A 21,140-nucleotide genomic window follows, 5' to 3' on the forward strand; every position below is an offset into this window, starting at 1 on the left:
CCCAAATAATTAATATATATAAATATATTAATATATATCACATCAGGGTCACCAGTGTTGTCAGAGCAGTACCGGTATGGTGCTCTGCTTTCTCCTTGTTGATATCACTCGGCTGCGTGCGTGAGTTCCCTCTGTGTGCTGCCCCAGCTCTGCAGATAGCTGACACAGCAGACCCGACGAGAATCCCCAATAACCACAGAGTCCAGTAAGATGCAAAGTCACGTCAGCTAGGTTTATTGCGACCTCGGACACAATTGCAGTTCCCTGTAGGTTTCTTAGCCTAACTCAGGGCATACTACGAGAAAGTGCCTCTTGGCAAGGACCCAGCTTAGTGGCGGGACTTTCCACTCCCCCTACGGCCGGACAAAGGCACCTCCCCAGGACTGCATTCTTATACACAGATACAAACAAGTTACACATCACACCTGACGTATTAAGGTACAACCTCTTTACGTAGCAAGTTACAACCCTTCTACGTATTAAGGCACCGCCTTCTACCTTGTACATGTTGGTTCGAACAAAACAACTCTATCCATCATTTTACCCTTTTGCCCCTGTCATTGGGATGGGTCGGCCTGTCCTTTCGTTATCTATGGAATGTTTTAGTATAATATGTTCTAATACTGTGTTTATTTTTTGGTATGCTAGGTGAATATGTATTTCTGCAGCATTAGCCCTTTTCGTGCCAGCTTCTGTGAACCAAGCCGGCCTCTGGCTCACAGCTTAACTTTGCTTTTGTTAGCAAAGTCTTGTTCATTACTTCAGTTCAGGCCTCATACTAGGCCTTTATCAGGGCCTGCACTTACTACAATATCAACATCTGGTCTTCTCTCATTGCTACAGAAAAGAGTGAAACACCCATATTCCAACCAACATGCTCTAAGAAACTTTCTCCTAATTTAAATTTTGTGAACCTGTTTAACTACATGCAAAGATCACTATAGTAAATTAATTTAATTAACACTCAAATACCAGTGGGTATCCAAGAAACTGACCATTTCTGTTGGTCTTAATTTTACTACTCATTCAGAATTTGCACTTTTAAAAAAAGTATAGCCAGTGAATTTTCAGAGAATGCAGTTAGTTTTCCCAGGCTCTAGAGCTCCACCTCCTGATTTAAGGCAGATCTGGTGATTATATCACGGCAGAAGCAAATGGATTAATACCTACCAAAAAAAAATTACAATCAAACTTGAACACAAAGTCTGGGCAGCATACTGGAGCATTCATTCCAGTATCGTGTTTAACAGTGGCCAACAGCAGATCTTTTAGAGCAGAGTTTCTCAAACTAGGGTGGCCACTTGTGTGGGGAAAGCCCCTGGCAGGCTGGGCCGGTTTGTTTAGCTGTCCTGTCCGCAGGTCTGGCTGATCGCAGCTCCCACTGGCCGTCGTTCACCGCTGCAGGCCAACGGGGGCTGCTGGAAGCAGCGGCCAGTAAGCCCCTCGGCCCACAGTCTGGTCAAACTCTCCTGTTTTCCAACAGAATCTTTTCAATCTCAGCAGAACACATCCAATTCAGTGTCCCAGCTGGCCAGAAGTCAAGCTGGTGACATGAGAAACTTCTTACTGGCTGGAGATTAATCTCAACCCTGCAGCAGCAGATCCAGTAGTTTGGAAAGTAGAGCTTATTGATACCCACATCAAACAACAAAACTGTTAACCCTTAGCCAGGGTTATTGATAGCATCACCCTCACTGACTTCCACAAAGATCTCGTACAATCAATGGATTTTGAGAGAACATGTAAAAATTCCTGACACCAGTGTGGGGGGCTGGTTGGGGAGCACTATTAGTGAGATTGAGTCTTCCTCAGGCCTGGAGCAAAAAAAGAAATAATTGGCATTATCCTTCAATGGAAAAAACTGGCTGGACTTACCCACTGACGACAAATAATGCAAAATAGAGACTTTTATACGTAGACTTTGAGTAGTGGAGTGGAAACTGAGCTCTAACAGTCCACCAAAACACTGTCCTTCCCTATCAGATAATACACCCAAATGAGCCAACAGTGGATTCTGCCTGAGAACAAGAAAACTCCCTATCTTTGTTGACTAGATCAAAACCCATTGTGATGTTCATCAGAAACTGAACAAATTTATACCTGACCAGAAGCAGGAAGCCTTACAGGCCAAAACAAACTCTAAACTCCAGTACACTGATGTGGAATCTCACCCACTGCAGAGTTCATAAACCTAGTAGAGAGTGCAATCAAGGTAAAAGGACCATGGTCCACACATCTGGGACTATTGTAGCAAATAGCCATGGAGGTGAAAAAAAGTTTCCTTGACAGCCAAGTCCTCCTTTTGTCTTTTGCAGTCAAGCATCTTAAAAAGTCTTGAGCCACAATGTTACAAGTGTTCAGTGTCAAGACTCAGGTTGTTCACCCATAATCAATCACAGTTTTGGGGACTATCAAAGCCCCAGTGGCTCCACCTTTTATAATTGGGTGAAAATGAATTGGATTAGTCATTCTTTATTTCTACAAAGTTCTGAAGACTGGTACACTTTTTCCTGAAGGAAAAAATTGACATGTAGTCAACTGGGCCTCAATAGATTCCCCCATCAGCAGGCAGCCCTTCTTCCATTGCAGCCCAGACAGTGCCGGATTAGCCACTGGGCCAACAGGGCCTGGCCAATTGGGGTGCCACCATGCCCTGACCCCATGCACCCGACGCTCCTGCCGGGAAGTGGGACGGGGCATAGGGGCTTCCCCAGCTCCTCAGCAAGGGTGCTGGCGGAGGCTGGGGGACAAGCCCCCATGCCCTGACCCCATTTCCCCAGCAGGAGCACTGGGGGGGAATTGCAGGAAATGATAGGAAGGGGCCCCCACTTGCTCTGGCCCAGGGCCCCACAAAACCATAATCTGCCTCTGATCCCAGGTGATACCTGTGCCATATAGGCTACCTAATCTTTTTCTTCTTTCAAGAAAAAGAAAGTAACCCCCAAATGGCAGAAAGAAACCAGTGAGGGAAGCACTGAAGATACAGCATGCAATCCAAGTTTGTGCATCTTTAGCAGTTAATATAATAATAAAATATAATATATGGAGCTATACCCATCTCACAGAACTGGAAGGAACCCTGAAAGCTCATTGAATCCAGACCCCTGCCTTCACTAGCAGGACCAAGTACTGATTTTGCCCCAGATCCCTAAGTGGCCCCCTCAAGGATTGAACTCCCAACCCTGGGTTTAGCAGGCCAATGCTCAAACCACTGAGCTATCCCTCCCTCCTGAAACTGAAGAGAAGCTGGGGCCACTCTCCCGCCCTTTTATACCATTGGACTCCTCTCTAAGAAAAGGGGGAGGGAAAGTAAGTAGCCCAACAGACCATGCTCTCAAGAAGATTCTAGAAGCTTCCAGCACAAGCACACAAACAGAACTGTGCAGACACCACTTTAAGAACTGAATTTCTGGATTCTTCCCTATTTAAGACAAGTCTGGCTCAGGCCAAGGGGCAGAAATATTCCTCCTATAAATATATTTCTTTAAATGTTCCTATTTTGTTATATTTCTGCTTCTTTGTTCCAAATTACATGTACAATTTAGAGGCTTGAAAAAAAAATATCCTTTTTCAATTGGCAAGCCAACTGACTCCCTACATTTTAAATGGAGCCGCAGAGCACTTTTAATATAATGTATTTTGAACACAGCTATCCAGCGTGTCTGGAAACTGTTGAATCACATTAAAATAAAATAAAAAAAGCATTTTTTCTTTAAAAAGATCAAGAGGGATTTTTCCCCCCTTTTTTAAAAAAAGGAAGCGCTTCCCTCTGGAGAACAACTTTCATATTAAAAGTAAATATGTAGGACAAATCAATTTTTTTCCCTTTACAAGAATGTCAGTGTTTAACTCAAGTCTTAAAAGCCACCTGGCCAAAATATAATTTGGAAAGTATCTAACTGACTTTGTAAACAAGCTATAACTCATTTAAGTGGTTTATCTATCAGTATAACAGCTGTTCTAAGACCAATATAGTTTCACTGGATCTACATAGGCAGGCTGAAACCAATTTTCCACAGTGACCATTGAATGAGATGCTATTTTAGGAAAACCTATTACAGGAAAAAGTGAAGCAAAGCCAAAATATAACAAGAGAAATGTAGACAGCTTTTTTAAAAAAAATAAATATTTTAGCTACCTACCTACACTACAAAACAACTGTTTTAGTCCCTTAATTTAAGGCGGTGTCATTATAATGGTGGCATGGAGAAAAAGGGCTACCTGTATGGAGATAAGAAGTGTTTTGAGTTCTGTATACATATAGATTAAAACTAACAAGATCTCTGATCCTAAAGAAAGTACAGATAATGAAGTTCCCTTTCATATTTTCCAAGAACATTGTTATTCATTTTAGAGGGGTTTTCCCAATTGTTTATAAAAAGGATATTTTAAGGTGCATGACAGACCTCTCAACTGCATCTTGAAAACAAAAGGTTGATAATATAGTAAATTATATTCTTTTCCTAGAAATGTCAAAACTATGATGTAAAATGTATAACAAAACTGATACAATTAATTATATGTTATTCCTTTCCGTCCATACCACATTTGCATACCCCACTATGACTAATAGATTAGAATATCAATAGAACATAATTTAAATATTTTGGGTGTTTTCTACATTTTCAAATATATTGATTTCAAATACACAGAATACAAAGTGTACAGTGCTCACTTTATACTTATTTTTATTACAAATATTTGCACTGTAAAAAACAAAAGTATCAGGTGAATTGAAAAATACAAGTTCTGTAGTGAAATCTCTAACATGAAAGTTGAACTTACAAATGTAGAATTATGTACAAAAAATTGCATTAAAAATAAAGCAATGTAAAACTTTAGAGCCTACAAGTCCACTCAGTCCTACTTCTTCTTCAGCCAATCGCTAAGACAAAAAGTTTGTTTACATTTGCAGGATATAATGCTGCCCACTTCTTGTTTACAATGTCACCTGAAAGTAACAGGCATTCGCATGGCACTGTTGTAGCCAGCGTCACAAGATATTTACGTACCAGATGTGCTAAAGATTCATAGGTTCCTTTATGCGTCAATGCATCCATGCTGATGGCGGGTTCTGCCCAATAATCATCCAAAGCAGACTGGACCGACATTTGTTTTCAACATCTGTATCAGATGCCACCAGCAGAAGGTTGATTTTCTTTTTCGGTGTTTCGGGTTTTATAGTTTCCGCATTCGCAGTGTTGCTCTTTTAAGACTTCTGAAAGCATGCTCCACATCTTGTGCCTCTCAGATTTTGGAAGGCACTTCAGATTCTTAAACCTTGGGTTGATTACTGTAACTATCTTTAGAAATCTCACAGTGGTACCTTCTTTGCGTTTTGGCAAATATGCAGTGAAAAAGTGTTCTTAAAACGAACATGTGCTGGGTCATCATTTGAGACTGCTATAACAGGAAATATATGGCACAATGTGGGTAAAACAGAACAGGAGAGAGAATTCTTCTCCAAGGAGTTCAGTCACAAGTTTAATTAATGTTTTGTTTTTTTTAAAACAAGCATCATCAGCATGTCCTCTGGAATGGTTTCCAAAGCAAGAAGGGGCATACAAATGTTGAGCATATCTTGCACGTAAATACCTTGCAATGCTGGCTACAAAACTACCGTGAGAACACCTGTTCTCACTTTCAGGTGACACTGTAAATAAGAAGATGTCAGCATTATCTCTTGTAAATGTAAGCAAACTTGTTTGTCTTAGTGATTGGCTGAACAAGATGTAGGACTGAGTGGACTTGTAGGCTCTAAAGTTTTACATTCTTTTGATTTTGAGTGCAGTTATATAACAAAAAATCTAGATTTGTAAATTGCACTTTCACGATACAGAGATTGCACTACAGTACATGTATGAGGTGAACTGAAATGTACTATTTCTTTTTTATCATTGTTAGAGAAAATATTTGTAATAAAAATATAAAATGAGCACTGTACAATTTGTATTGTGTTGTAATTGAAAGCAACATATTTGAAAATGTAGAAAAATATCCCAGAGTATTTAATACATTTTAATTGGTATTTTATTATTTACCAGTGTGATTAAAACTGCAATTAATTATGATTAATTTTGGAGTTAATTGCATGAGTTAACTGCGATTAATTGATAGTCTCAATTTCATTTTATTTGAACCTCAGATATCCTTGATCACTGTCAATCTGGCTTTTAGCCTAGATATCACATGGGGAAATGCATTGGTTATAGTATAATACAGGGTAGTGCTGGACAGCCACAATATTGTGGACAGATCTTATTTTGCTAATAACAGAGATAAAAGATTAAAGCCCTTCACAACCCTGTCTCACCTATACATTTTCTCCTCCTGTATCCTCTCAACATCTCTGAGTAGGAAGGATTGACTTAAATCAAGGTAATTTAAATCACCAATTGCAAAGCCTCGATTTAATTCATTAGTTTTCATCAACTTTACACCTTTCTTTAGAACCCAATTAAAATACAAATGGAATTCTCGGTTGATATAAACATTAACACATGTTGATTTATATCTAAATAGAGCTTTTACACTAGATTTTGTATATCTTTTTGCTGCCAAGGAGGGTAACACTATCATGATATACATTTATTTAAGCAATGACATAGCTTAATATTTTCAGATTTCTATCAATTGTACATTTTAGTATGTTAGAAAATGGTGAACGATATTGCTTATTTATTAGATAATGTTTGGTCATGATTTGTATCAACCTACTCTGGGATAACTGGAATTTAAACACAAAACAGTGTATTAAATTTTTATTAAACACAATAGCCTTAAAAATGTTGTAGAAACTTCTTTTCAAAAAATATTTCACATTAACAAATAAAAATTTCTTAAAGGAATAGAGGGAGTAACCATAGCCTGTGAATTAACCTGATTTTTCCAGTCATTAATTGCTGGGTAAAGAGGACAAACTTTTCTACATTAGTCATTTGAATGGAAAGTGACAATTAGCTCAACCTCTGCCTTTTGAATTCAAGTATTTTGTACTTCAGTTTCAAGATTAGTTTTAACTTTTACATACTAAAATTAAGTGAAAAGAGTTGAACCACCAACATTAGTGTCCAAGCGGTATCACATTAACTTCTTTTTATACAGGCTGCTTTTACAGATCCAGACTAACACGGCTACCCCTCTGATACTTCTTTTTAAACGTTATTTCATCTGACACTTCGCACAGATTCTCTTAAGACTAAAAGGAATTAAAAAATGATATGTTAATGTTCTGTATGAAGTTTTATGAAAGAGCTCTTGGTTTATGATGGCATAAAGTTTCAATCTCCCTTCTATAAACAGAAATTTTGAGTAGAGTTTTCTACATTCTACTGACCTACACAGGAAAGTTTCCACAGAGACTCAAACTGGACTGGAGCTATTTGGTATTAATGTTTACAAAGGAGACAACGGGGAAAGGTTTGGGGTGGACTGGAAAATAAGGGCTCAGTGGGCACATGAACTTGAAAAGGGGTCCTCATCGTAAGGCTAGCATGGGGTTCTGTGTGTGGAAGAACAAAAATGACTGCAGAACTATGCTGGAGCCAGATAGTCAGATTGAAGCATAGGCTCTGGAAGCATAGACCAGAAGAGGCAAGAAAGCTGAAGCTCTCACCCCAGCCATGTCTGCAGTCAGAGTCCTTTCATGCAGCTGTAGAAGCAACGTAGAGTTCATTCCTTCTCAAATGAACTTCATTTATTTGGGGAAAGCAGGCACAAGCTGAATAGCATCTTCAACAGTCAATAACACTCAATGCCTAACTCTTAATAATCTGAGTTTGCATAATATACACACAATTCTGCTAAATGGAGCAGCAGTTTTGTTCATTGCTCAAGAGACCTGATCTTAATTAAAAATCAAACCGTTCATTTTCATTTATTGTAACATTCTGTCTACCTTTCTTTTGGTTCCCTCCCGCCATTCCCCACAACATCTTCGTAGCTTTTCTCATCCTGTGTCCCTTCATATTTATTTTCTTTCATACTAATTTCTCCTTCTATCCTCTTGTGTTCTTTTCTATCTTTCCTTGTGGTTTCTCCCTCTGGAGATTCCATGTTTTCATGAGAACTAGTACTTCCTGTGGGCAATCTTATCTTCTCCTTCTTTCCAATCCCCAGTATCACCCTCATTTTTTTCCACATTTCAAATCTCACCTTACCTCCATCCTCTTCAATCTCTTTTTCTTCCTCCACATCCTCTCACCCACTGCCACTGAAACACCTACACTTAATTCATTTCTCTCAATTATTCTTTCATGAATCCACCTTATGCACACCATGTCCCTCCCTCCCCCAGTCAAACCACCACATCCATGCAATCACTCCTCACTGGGCACTGAATCTTATTTACTTTAGTAGAAGAGGGGATAGGAGGCATTTGTTAACAACATTGCCTCTTAAATCTGTCATAGGTAGTTCTCATAGTAATCCTCTGCCACCACACTACGGCCTGGTCCACACTACGAGTTTATATAGAATTTAGCAGCGTTAAATCGCATTAACCCTGCACCCGTCCGCACAATTAAGCCCTTTATAGTGATATAAAGAGCTCTTAATACCGATATCTGTACTCCTCCCCGACGAGGGGAGTAGCGCTGAAATCGATATTGCCATTTCAGTTTAGGGTTAGTGTGGCCGCAATTCGACGGTATTGGCCTCCAGGCACTATCCCACAGTGCACCATTGTGACGGCACTGGACAGCAATCTGAACTCAGATGCACTGGCCAGGTAGACAGGAAAAGCCGCGCGAACTTTTGAATTTCATTTCCTGTTTGCCCAGAGTGGAGAGCTGATCAGCACAGGTGATCATGCAGAGCTCATCAGCACAGGTAACCATGCAGTCTGAGAATCGAGAATGGACTGTACGGGAGGTGCAGGATCTGATCGCTACATGAGGAGAGGATTCCATGCTAGCTGAACTATGTTCCAAAAGACGAAATGAAAAAACATTTGAAAAAAGTCTCCAAGGTCATGATGGAGAGAGGCCACAGCAGGGACTCAGTACAGTGCCCTGTGAAAGTTAAGGAGCTCAGACAAGCCTACCATAAAACCAAAGAAGTAAACGGAAGGTCCGGGGCAGGGCCGCAAACATGCCGCTTCTATGCTGAGCTGCATGCAATTCTAGGGGGGGTCCGCCACCACTACCCCACCCCTGACAGTGGATTCCGAGAAGTGGGTAATCTCAGCCATGCTTGAGGATTCTGCGGACGGGAAAGATGAGGAGGAGGAAGAGGAGGACGAGCTTGCGGAGAGCACACAGCACTCCGTTCTCCCCAACAGCCAAGACCTTTTTCTCAGCCTGACGGAAGGCACCTCTGGTGAGAGTGTACCTTTGTAAATAGAAAACATGGTTTAAAAGCAAGCATTTTTTAATGATTAAATTGCCGAGGACTTGGGATGCATTCGCGGCCAGTACAGCTACTGGAAAAGTCTGTTAACGTGTCTGGGGATGAAGCAGAAATCCTCCAGGGACATCTCCATGAAGCTCTCCTGGAGGTACTCCAAAAGCCTTTGCAGAAGGTTTCTGGGCAGCGCAGCCTTATTCCGTCCTCCATGGTAGGACACTTGACCACGCCATGCTACTAGCAAGTCATCTGGTATCATTGCATGACAAAGCCTGGCAGAATATGGTCCCGGTGTTTCCTGGCATTCAAGCAACATCTGTTCTTTATCTCGCTGTGTTATCCTCAGGAGAGTGATATCGTTCATGGTAACCTGGTTGAAATACGGGAATTTAATTAAAGGGGACAGAGGTGGCCATTCCTACTGGGCTGTTTGCCTGTCGCTGAAAAGAAATCCTTCCCTGCAGTTAGCCAAGCGGGGGGAGGAGAGGGAGTGATTGGCGCTGAGCTTTTTCACGTTTGGCTAGCAGGGATCTTCCCTGATACCAGCCACATGGAGGGGTAAAGCGATCATTCCAAAGAACTGGATGGGGGGGCTGGTTTCTGCTGCTGCACGTTAACAGGAAAGCCGCAGCACTCAACAGGCTTTGCTTGGTATGTGGGAAAGGAGGGCACTGGATATATGAAGGCTGCAGAAGCTGAAAGACTATGGTTTACCATGGTCGCATGCAAGCCAAATTCTGTTGCCCAGACCTGCATCTGTGATCTCTAACACGAAAGCTGCAGGCACTCAATTTTAAGATGCAAAATGCGACCTTGTACTCAAATCACATGTGCTATGTAATGTGAATAGTGTTGTTCACCGTCAAAGAGTATAAGCATTGTTCTGTACAATGTATCTTTTTAAATACTTCTCTCTTTTTTTCCCCTCCCTCCCTCCCGCAGCTGCTAATTTTTCAAGCCTCCCTCCTCCGTCCCGAAGGCTATCTCGGATAAGGTGGCGGAAAAAAAGGACGCGAGACGAAATGTTCACTGAAATCATGGAATCGACCCACAATGAAAGAGCTCAACTGACTGAGTGGAAGGACATGGTATCAAAGTACAGGAAAGATGCCAGTTAACGTGAAGAGAGGAGGGACGAACGTGAAGAGAGGTGTTGGCAGGAAGATCAACAGTGGCGGGATGCAACGCTGGGGCTACTGCGTGATCAAACTGACATGCTCCGGCGTCTGGTGGAGCTTCAGGAATGGCAGCAGGATCACAGAGTGCTGCAACAGCCCCTGTATAGCCACTCTCCCCCCTCACCATGTTCCATAGCCTCCTCACCCAGAAGTGTAAGAACGCGGGGGGGGGGGGGAAGGTCCGTGCACCCACCCACTCCACCCCAGTGGACAGCCCAAGCAAAAGGCTGTCATTACTTTGAACTTTTTTAGTGGACTTTTCCTTCCCTCCTATCCTCCTCCCAAACCCCACCCGGGCTACCTTGTCAGTTCTTTCCCTCCTTTTATAATCAATTAATAAAGAACACATGATTTTTAAATGATAGTGACTTTATTTCCTTAGAAAGCAAGCTGTGATCGAAGGGGGAGGGTGGGTTGCTTACAGGGAATGAATCAATCAAGGGGGCGGGTTTTCATCAAGGAGAAACAAAACAGTCACACCGTACCCTGGTCAGTGACGAAACTGGTTTCCAAAGCTTCTCTGATATGCACCGCTTCCTGGTGTGTTCTTCTAATCGCCCTGGTGTCTGGCTGCGCGTAATCAGCAGCCAGGTGATTTGCCTCAGCCTCCCGCCCCGCCATAAAGGTCTCCCCCTTACTCTCACAGAGATTGTGGAGCACACAGCAAGCAGCAATAACAATGGGGATATTAGTTTGGCTGAGGTCTGAGCGAGTCAGTAATGTGTGCCAGCATCCCTTTAAACGTCCAAATGCACATTCTACCACCATTCTGCACTTGCTCGGCCTGTAATTAAACAGCTCCTGACTACTGTCTAGGCTGCCTGTGTATGGCTTCATGAGCCATGGCATCAAGGGGTAGGCTGGGTCCCCAAGGATAACTACGGGCATTTCAACATCCCCAACTGTTATTTTCTGGTCTGGGAAGTAATTCCCTTGCTGCAGCCGTTTAAACAGATTAGTGTTCCTGAAGACGCGAGCGTCATGAACCCTTCCCAGCCATCCCATGTTGATGCTGGTGAAACGTCCTTTGTGATCCACCAGTGCTTGAAGCACCATTGAAAAGTACCCCTTGTGGTTTACATACTGGGTGCTCTGGTGCTCCGGTGCCAAGATAGGGATATGGGTTCCATCTATCGCCCCACCACAGTTAGGGAATCCCATTGCAGCAAAGCCATCCACTATGACCTGCACATTTCCCAGAGTCACTACCTTTCGTAGCAGCAGCTTAGTGATTGCTTTGGCTACTTGCATCGCAGCAGCCCCCACAGTAGATTTGTCCACTCCAAATTGATTCTCGACTGACCGGTAGCTGTCTGGCATTGCAAGCTTCCAGAGGGCTATCGCCACTCGCTTCTCAACTGTGAGGGCTGCTCTCATCTTGGTATTCTGACTGCTGTCTTGAACTGAGCGGGCTCCATGCTTGCTGTGGTATGGCATCTTCACAGTTCACCCAGGGAAAAAAGCGTGAAACAGTTGCCTGCCGTTGCTTTCACGGAGGGAGGGGTGAGGCTGTACCCAGAACCACCAACGATAATGCTTTTTGCCCCATCAGGCACTGGGATCTCGACCCAGAATTCCAATGGACAGGGGAGACTGCGGGAACTATGGGATAGCTACCCACAGTGCAACGCTCCTGAAATCGATGCTAGCCTCGGTACATGGAAGCACACCACCGAATTTGTGCTTAGTGTGGCCGCATGCACTCGACTTTATACAATCTGTTTCCAAATACCGGTTTCTGTAAAATCGGAATAATCCCGTAGCATAGACATACCCTTGGTGTAGTTCAACAAGGCCAAAAACAAAGCCATTTTCCTTATGTCGCCAATGGAACTATTTTTTAATTTCTGAAAAATAATCCACTTTAAAGATGGACTAGCCATGGCGCACACCTTTAACCAGCTGTTCTGATATTCTCAGTGGAAAAATCATGTCCTCAATATCCATATGGTGAGAGCTGTTTCCTGACAAACACCTATTGGTTATGATGGCTCAGGGCCAACTTACATGTCAGTCCTACAACTGCCTGGGTTTTGGGTATATTAATTGTTTAGAATTCCTGTACAATACTACAAGTGATCTCCCTGCTAGATCTTTGTGCAAGCACTGAGACATTTGTCCTATGTGACTACTGCTATTCTAATTGATGAACAAAAATACCCAAATATAAGAAAGCAGACCATACATACTTCTGGCAGATGATTTTGGTTATACCATATCAGGTGCATGAAGAAGCAGTTCACATTATAAGGTACTATACCTACAAAGACTGGAAATAGATCACTACATCAAAACATTGAATTGGGGACAAATTTAATCACAAAGGTGAATAAGAGTCCATGATGAGTGGGCAGAAAGACAAGCAGTTGTCACACAAAAACGAGATATCGTGGAGGTACACAATCTGGATCTACTGCAGCATTTTTTTTTAAATGGTGGGAGGAAGCAGATAATGGCTGATCTCAAAGAAAAGCAAGTATGGCAAGTGGTAGATGGACTAATCCTCTTTCAGGAAACATCAGCTTGATCCTCCATGACATGCCTGACTCTCACTGCTGCACTGATATTCCACAGAAGTCACTATTGTTCCTTCTGCAGCAGCCTGCATTTCACTGGCATAAACTCAAACATGAATTTAATTCAAAATTAAAGGGGGGGGGGGGAACAAAGATTCCAATTCTGCCTTCTAACATTCTGAGTATGGATACTGTGAAAAATATCATTTATATAGGACTGCTATCCTTGGATGAGAGGGAAGACATGATGGATAAATGTTTTTTATTGAAACACTTTTTTTTTTTTAAATGAAAATCAGATTTTGTTTTAGTTCACTTCAATTAATTTAACATTAACCTGCATAAAATTTAATTTGTAATTATGACAACCTACATTGAGGCCTAAATTTACTATAATGTACTACATCTTTTATATAAGAAATATGCTGCATCAGTTGAGCCCTACACAAATTTTAAATAGAATAAGGAGGGAAATGGAGGTTTCTTACCTGTAACCAGAGGTTCTTTTGACATGTGTGGTCCCTATGGGTAGGCATGCTCCATGCACCTGAGAATAGAGATCTCTAGCAAGCAGTGTCAGATGGTCTGTACCTGCAAATTTGCTCCCTCCATGCGCCATACTGATATAAGGGGCAGTGAGGACCAATGCCTCTTCCACTCTCTTACTAAGAATCAAATAGGATGCAAAGCAGAGAGAAAGGAGAGAGAGTAGTGAAACACAGATGTAGTCACAGGCCTCTAACTCCCAGCATCACCACATCTGTGGCGTCTCCACTTGCCATCACTGTAGAACTTTCCTCTGTCATCAGAATAATATGAAGTCAAGACACTTTAATATGAGGCGTCGGTACCAAGTGGTAACTGGGCCCTTGTGTGCCTAGGCTTATCCTGCAAGGGATCTCAGAGCAACATGGGGCCTAAAAGTTGTAATGAGCAGGACGATCCATATGTGAAACATGCCCTGACGTTCACTAACTCAAGTCTCCAGCTACAGGGTTAGTAGTGAAGCCCTCAACACTTTCTATGGTGGATGAGAGTGCTACACTTAACAGCATAACAAGTGGATACAGGCATATCAGTCATCTATTACTATAGAGGGTTGCAAATGCATGCCATTGGAGTTCAGGAGAAAGGGCAAGAGTGTAGCCATCACCATTAAAAACTCAAGTGTGTATTATGACGACACAGGAAAGTGCTTGCATTCACATATTGTGTGTGTGTAAATAATTTTTTTCTAACATATAGTGTTTATGTATATATTTGACTAACACAATTCATTAGTTTTCCAACAGTTCTCTCCCTGGAGGAAGTCACATGATTTGTGGCTCTTGACATGGAAGATGCTTAATTTTCTGTGAGACGGATTAATGTCGACATGTGTTTCCCTTGGGTTCCTGGAAGGACAGGGGCACTACCAGTTCAGAGTACTCCACCTTCTGGCATTCTTGGGAATCTATGTAAACATGTGAGTCCACCATGACTCACGTGAAAACTGTAGACTTCAGAGGAGCAACTCTAGTGCCACTCCCCCTCCTCCTGGCACGACCTGTTCTGTCCTTCTGATATATTTTGTACCCCAGAATGATTGTGTCTCATTGATTGTCCCCACTCCAGCAGGTTTCTGTGATGCCTATTATATCAATATCCTCCTTTAACATGATGCACTCTAGTTCACCCATCTTATTATTACTTAGACTTCTAGCATTTGGGTACAAGCACAAAACTTTAAAAAAAAAAAACTTGTCACTGTTTATTTGTCTGCCCTTTTCTGATGTGTCAGATTCTTTATGTGAATGTTTCTTCTCTGATCTGGCCCATACTTTATCCTCTTCCATCCTCTAATCCTGACTAGAACCTAAAGAATCTCTATCAATAGACTCTCCTCTAAGAGAAGTCTCTGTCCGATCCACGTGCTCCGCTGCAGAAATCAGCTTTCCCCCATCTCTTAGTTTAAAAACTGCTCTGCAACCTTTTTAATGTTAAGTGCCAGCAGTCTGGATCCACTTTGGTTTAGGTGGAGCCCATCCTTCCTGTATAGGCTCCCCCATCTCAAAAGTTTCCACACATCCTACTAAATCTAAACCCCTCCTCTCTACAACATCATCTCATCCACACATTGAGGATGAAACATTATACCTTAATCCAGGCTTCTTCTGCAGATGCAGCTGTTGGGACTAGACTATTATAGCCATCTATACCAGTTTTATCTTCTTATCCCTTTCCTGTTTGTATTCTGCTTACCAGTCACCCATGTGTGGAATATACAGAGGGACCAGCACTCGAAGAAATGGAGGTTACTTACCCTGGAGGCATAATCTCCAAACATGTAGGCAGCCCATGGCACTGGTTACTTAAGGCGACAGCACCATTCAGCAGCATCTTGGTATCTGAGCAGCCCCATTCAGGATTATGGTGCTCACCCCATACAGGAAAGGGGCTAGAAAAGGTGCCCTAAAAATTGTCTGCTTCCACAGAACCTGACCAGCCCACTATATCTGGAAGGTTATGGATCTATATTGTAATTGTAAGTTTGTTCATTTTCTGACAATAGTTTTGTGGAACATTAGGACTCTCTGTGACAACCCTACTGCCAGCCAGCTGGAGAGAGGCACAGCACTTGTTGCACGAGAAATGTCCAGGTATAGGGCCAATATGACCATATTGCACAAAACCATAGTCACTGATGGAGAGCAACTCGCAGCAACAGGTAAAGGGTACATAGAATCATAGAGGATTAGGGTTGGAAGAGACCTCAGGAGGTCATCTAGTCCAACCCCCTGTCCAAAGCAGGACCAACCCCAACTAAATCATCCCCGCCAGAGCTTTGTCAAGCTGGGCCTCAAGAACCTTGAGGGATGAAGATTCCACCACCTCCCTAGTAACCCATTCCAGGGCTTCACCACCCTCCTAGTGAAATAGTGTTTTCTAATATCTAACGCAGACCGCCCCCACTGCAACTTGAGACCATTGCTCCTTGTTCTGTCATCTGCCACCACTGAGAACAGCCAAGCTCCATCCTCTTTGGAATCCCCTTCAGGTAGTTGAAGCCTGCTATCAAATCCCCCTCACTTCTCTTTTGCAGACTAAACAAGCCCAGTTCCCTCAGCCTCTCCTCATAAGTCATTTGCCCCAGCCCCCTGATCATTTTTGTTGCCCTCTGCTGGACTCTCGTCAATTTGTTCACATCCTTTTGGTAGTGAGGGGCCCAAAACTGGAGACGCAACATTTCAGATCTGGCCTCACCTGTGCCAAATAGAGGGGAATAATCACTTCCCTCGACCTGCTAGCAATGCTCCTACTAATGCAGCCCAATATGCCGTGCCTTCTTCGCAACAAGGGCACACTGTTGACTCATATCCAGCTTCTCATCCACTCTGATCTCCAAGTCTTCCTCTGCAGAACTGCGGCATAACTAGGCGGTCCCCATCCTGTAGCAGTGCATGAGATTCTTCCATCCTAAGTACAGGACTCTGCACTTGTCCATGTTGAACCTCATCAGATTTATTTTGGCCCAATCCTCCAATTTGTCTAGGTCACTCTTGACCCCACTCCTACCCTCCCGTGTATCTACCTCTCCCCCCATCTTAGTGTCATCCGCGAACTCCCTGAGAGTGTAATCTATCCCATCATCCAGATCATTAATGAAGATGTTGAACAAAACCGGCCCCAGGACCGACCTCTGGGGCACCCCACTTGATACCGGTTGCCAACTAGATATCGAGCCATTGATCACTACTTGTTGAGCCCGACAAACTAGCCATCTTTCTATCCACCTTATAGTCCATTAATCCAACCCATACTTTTTTAACTTGCTCGTAAGAATACTGTGGGAGACCGTATCAAAGACTTCGCTAAAGTCAATATATATCAATCCACCACTTTCCCCATATCCACAGAGCCAGGTATCTCATCATAGAAGGCAATCAGGTTGGTCAGGCATGACCTGCCCATGGTGACTGTTCCTGATCACCTTCATCTCCTGCCAGTGCTTCAAAATGGTTTCCTTCCATTTCTATGGTAACTTTTTAAAAATATACGTTATATCTAGGATTTTGGTTCTACTAGTGATACACATCACCTTAATATTGGTGCTGCACATAACAAAATTCATTCGGTACACGTATAGGAAAAATTAGAGGCAACATTGGATGTAAGATGTCTGGGGGTTTCTCATGCATATCATGGACTTTCTTGAGAGAGATCTGGAGCTTGGTTGACAATCTCTGCAAGAGCTCCTGGTATTGTCTGTCATCATCAGGCAGGGAAAGCATTAATGGAGTGATTGCCTCACTGGGTGAGAAAGATAACTCAGCCGTTGGAACAATCAGTACCAGTAGATCCAGTTTGACTTCCTCTGCATATTTTGACTGAGTCTGTTGGTGTCTGCCAAGAGAAGAGAGACGGTGCAATTCCAGTACAGATCCAGGGTGTTTAGTATACCAGTTCCATGGACCCAAGTAGGGCCAGTATGAAGGGTCGACTGGTTGGGGAGGGTCCCAAGGCATTGGGTACCATCAGGCTCTTGGGTAGTCCTATCTGGGAGGATGACAACTCCAAGAGCTTCCAGAGTTTTGCTCTAAGCTTGGCTCCCCACGAGGCGGCAAAGACTCATCTAGAACATTGGACTCAGCCTACAAGAAGGTAGATTTATGTTCTACCAGTGGTACCAGCACCTCTAGCTAGTGGACACAGTAGAGTGAACCCCCTTCTTCTTCAAGTGGTTTCTTCCAATGCTGAAATGTCTCCCAGGAGGACCAGGAGCAATAGAAGAGGAGACTGCTGTTAGGGCAAAACAAAAATACCCTCTGGTGAGTAAAAGTTTCAGGCCATCCTGGAGTTCAGAGTCCCAGAGACCAAGGCCAACAGACCCATAACGAAGGTGTGGTGGGCAGCAGATCCTGCCTCAAGTGTATTGGTACTGTCGAAAGGAGTCTTATGTGGAGCTCCCAATCAGTGCTGGAGGGTGCTAATTCTTTGGCCTAAGAGTTGGAGCCAGAGTCAGCACCAACATATCCTTCTTCCTTCGCACCTTCCCCTTTCAACATGTTTTAATAATTATAACAAATCAATGAGACTGACTCTCTCTCTAGGAAAATATCTAAAAATTGCAAAAACAATATTCAGATTATTGATTTGAATCAAGGTTTCCTGCCTGCTGATAAAAAAAAATCAGTGATTTAAATCACTGTTATAGCAATCCTCCCAAGGGGGTAGAACAAGGAAATAAAGAGCAACATTAGAGCAGTTTAAACATCTCTACTTGAGAGCATATAGGACTCCATAGTAAATAAATGTATAGTTACATTAAAAGCAGAGCAAGAAAGTCTTGACAAGATCTAATTTGGCACAGAAACATTATTACATCATAAAATGTAGGTGGCCCCTTCTGCTAGACCAGTGATTTTCAAATACTTTAGGCTTGGTACCTTTCCAAATACCTTTCCAAATAATGTAGTCTACTGCATACCCACATCTGAGATAGGGTCATAATATACCTATGAAAATGGGGTGGGAGGGGCGCAGACATCTGAAGGGGATAGCACAATGTGTTGTCTGCCATTACAGGATTTTTATCATGTACCTCCTCACGAAAGCCCACATACCACTGTGCGAAAACCACTGTGCTAGACATGGTGTACTTAGCATTTAAAAAAAAAGTCTTTACTTTTCTGAAGGCCATGACACAGTGATACATTTTTCCAGGCCAAAACAAACTGACCAAACTATTGTTTCTTCAACACACTGAGCTGTTGAATCCAAGATAGTTGTCTTCATGGAGAAACCCAGGTGTCACTTAGCAGCTACCTTGAACCTGGTACATAGATGTGTTATCAGGCCCCAATCTGGCTTCTTTATGGCCATGGTGGAGTCCTGCAATGCCCTAGCAAACTTCCAACAGCATAAATACCACTGAGTGTATGACACTGCATAGTTACTGTCAAATTGATGTGACTGTCCAGTCAGATGCAATTTCCTGTCAAAAATAAAGGAAAATTAATCATCTTTCCTTTTTCAAACACTGACTTTTGGAGTCCCATGCCAAAGCTTAAGGGGCAGATGGTCAAATCTATTGCTACAGACTTCCAACTACTATGAGTAACAGATTTCATACCAATGAAAAAATTCCCCCCTTTTAAAAAAAATCATGTCTGTATATAAACACACAGTACAGTGCATATGATTTATATTAATTTTAATAGTTTAAAATACAAAATAAGGATGATATCAGCAAGTTAGGAAAGTAGTACATCACTCAATGTAGGAAAGAAAGGGGTTATGTTAGCTTAATGAAAAAATATACTTTGTAGTTTGTGTAAAGTGCAGGTTTTGTTAGCTGTCATGGAAAGGCTTTGAAAGAATATAGCTTAATTGGAAAAGCTGGACCTGAAAGGTAATGGATGAGATAGAAGGAAGAAGCAGTCCCAATTATCAGGGATAGTTAAGAAGAAACGATTGTGGACAGTAACCTGCAATGACCCCAAAGAAGTCAAAACTTGTTTTTAAGCTAAGTTAACAGGCAATGACATCACTTGTTTAGTAAAGAGTTCATTGCTAACACCTGCGTGACCAATTTGGATCCAACCAACCTGGGTCTAGCCTTTTTATAAGTATTCTCATCAAATGTTTTGTTACTGTTTGGATGTAGTAAAGTCAGCAAAAGTAGGAGGATGGTGCCACTTTAGCACTTTTAACCCGTAGCCCATGAGGCTAGCTTGCTAGCCTGCTATATTGCACAATATGTTTTCTTCATTGGTTTGACTGATAATATTGTTATTTTCTTAGGGTTCTGTTTATATTAAATTCCAATATATATTATGAATAATAGTTGACTGTAATGCAAGGATCCTACAGGCCTGTATCCTGTATGATTAAGCTAGAGCAAGTTAGCATAAGTGTTTGTAACCTTTGGCATAGATAAATGTCCTACCAGTTATCCCTTTGTCTTTTGGGAACTGAATGGGGAACCAAACAGAGAACCTAATGTGTTTACCATGAGTCTGGAACAGACCAGTAACCACAGGGTACACCACAGAACATGGAAGTCATGATTTAGGCCAAAGGTAATGGTTTCAGGGATGAAATAATTGATATTAATATGTATGAATATATGTCATAATATGTTAGCCTATAGAATAAATGTATCCAAAGATTTATCTGGGTGAGGAAATAGGATTTGGGCATGGTAGCTTGGGCACTGATATGAATATTCAGGGCATTGCCAGGACCCTATAAAAGGGCAAACAACCAGGTAGAGGGGTTGCTCTTTCTATTTTCTGTTAATCTCTCAGTTCAGCTACTCAGCATTCGAATCTGATCTCTATCAACTTGGGGAACCTAGACCATCAAATTAATTGGACATGCCAGAGATGAGACCGGTCCTCTATCTCCCACTACCATGTCTCCAGGGAAGGCTGTGAGGATGCTAGTTTAAATACTCTTTTAGAATAGAAATGGTACCATCAGGGACCATAGAATTGTATTACTTCTTTGTGACTCTGTATTTTCTCTCTGATTATCCTTTCATTCATCTTAATAAAGATCTTGACATTCTGGTATTGTCCTCAGTATACATGTCTTTGTCACACACTCCAAGAGTCCACACATGACATAGAACTCTGCGTTTTCTAATCCTGTAGCCTGAATTGGGACAAGAAACAAAATATCTTTTGGTCAGATCACTGGCAAGCCGTAACAAACTAGCCCCATAAATTCAGGTCAACAAACCCAATGGTTAACACACTCACCCAGGATGTGGGAGAGCCCAACTCAGACCCTCCCTCCCCCTCTTTCTGAGGCAGGAATTGAACCTGAGTCTCTCACATCCTAGGTCAGTGCACCAACAACTGGGCTAGAAGCTATAAATTACTTCCTATTTAGGCTTTGGGACATGTTTACGGCAATTGTACAAATATAATTTGGGCTTTCAATTTAATAAAGGAATTTATGGTTAAATTACTGTTGTGGTAATACTGGGCATAAAATAATAATTCCAACACTCAAAGTTCAATCTATTTCTATATTCAAATGAAGACAGGACTCTTCTCAATCTTCTGATGCTTCTTTTCCACAAAACAAACCTGAGAATCTTCAGGAAAATTAA

General features: G+C 42.2%; 1 protein-coding gene across 6 annotated transcripts in view; it reads right to left on the reverse strand.

The window, feature by feature from the left end:
- The window catches only part of NBEA (neurobeachin), an 842,868-nt gene that overhangs the window by 798,884 nt on the left and 22,844 nt on the right, over positions 1–21,140 (reverse strand). The gene's annotated exons all lie outside the window — the stretch shown is intronic.

The sequence above is a fragment of the Mauremys mutica genome, chromosome 1 (assembly GCF_020497125.1).
Source record: "Mauremys mutica isolate MM-2020 ecotype Southern chromosome 1, ASM2049712v1, whole genome shotgun sequence".
NCBI lineage: Eukaryota > Metazoa > Chordata > Testudines > Geoemydidae > Mauremys > Mauremys mutica.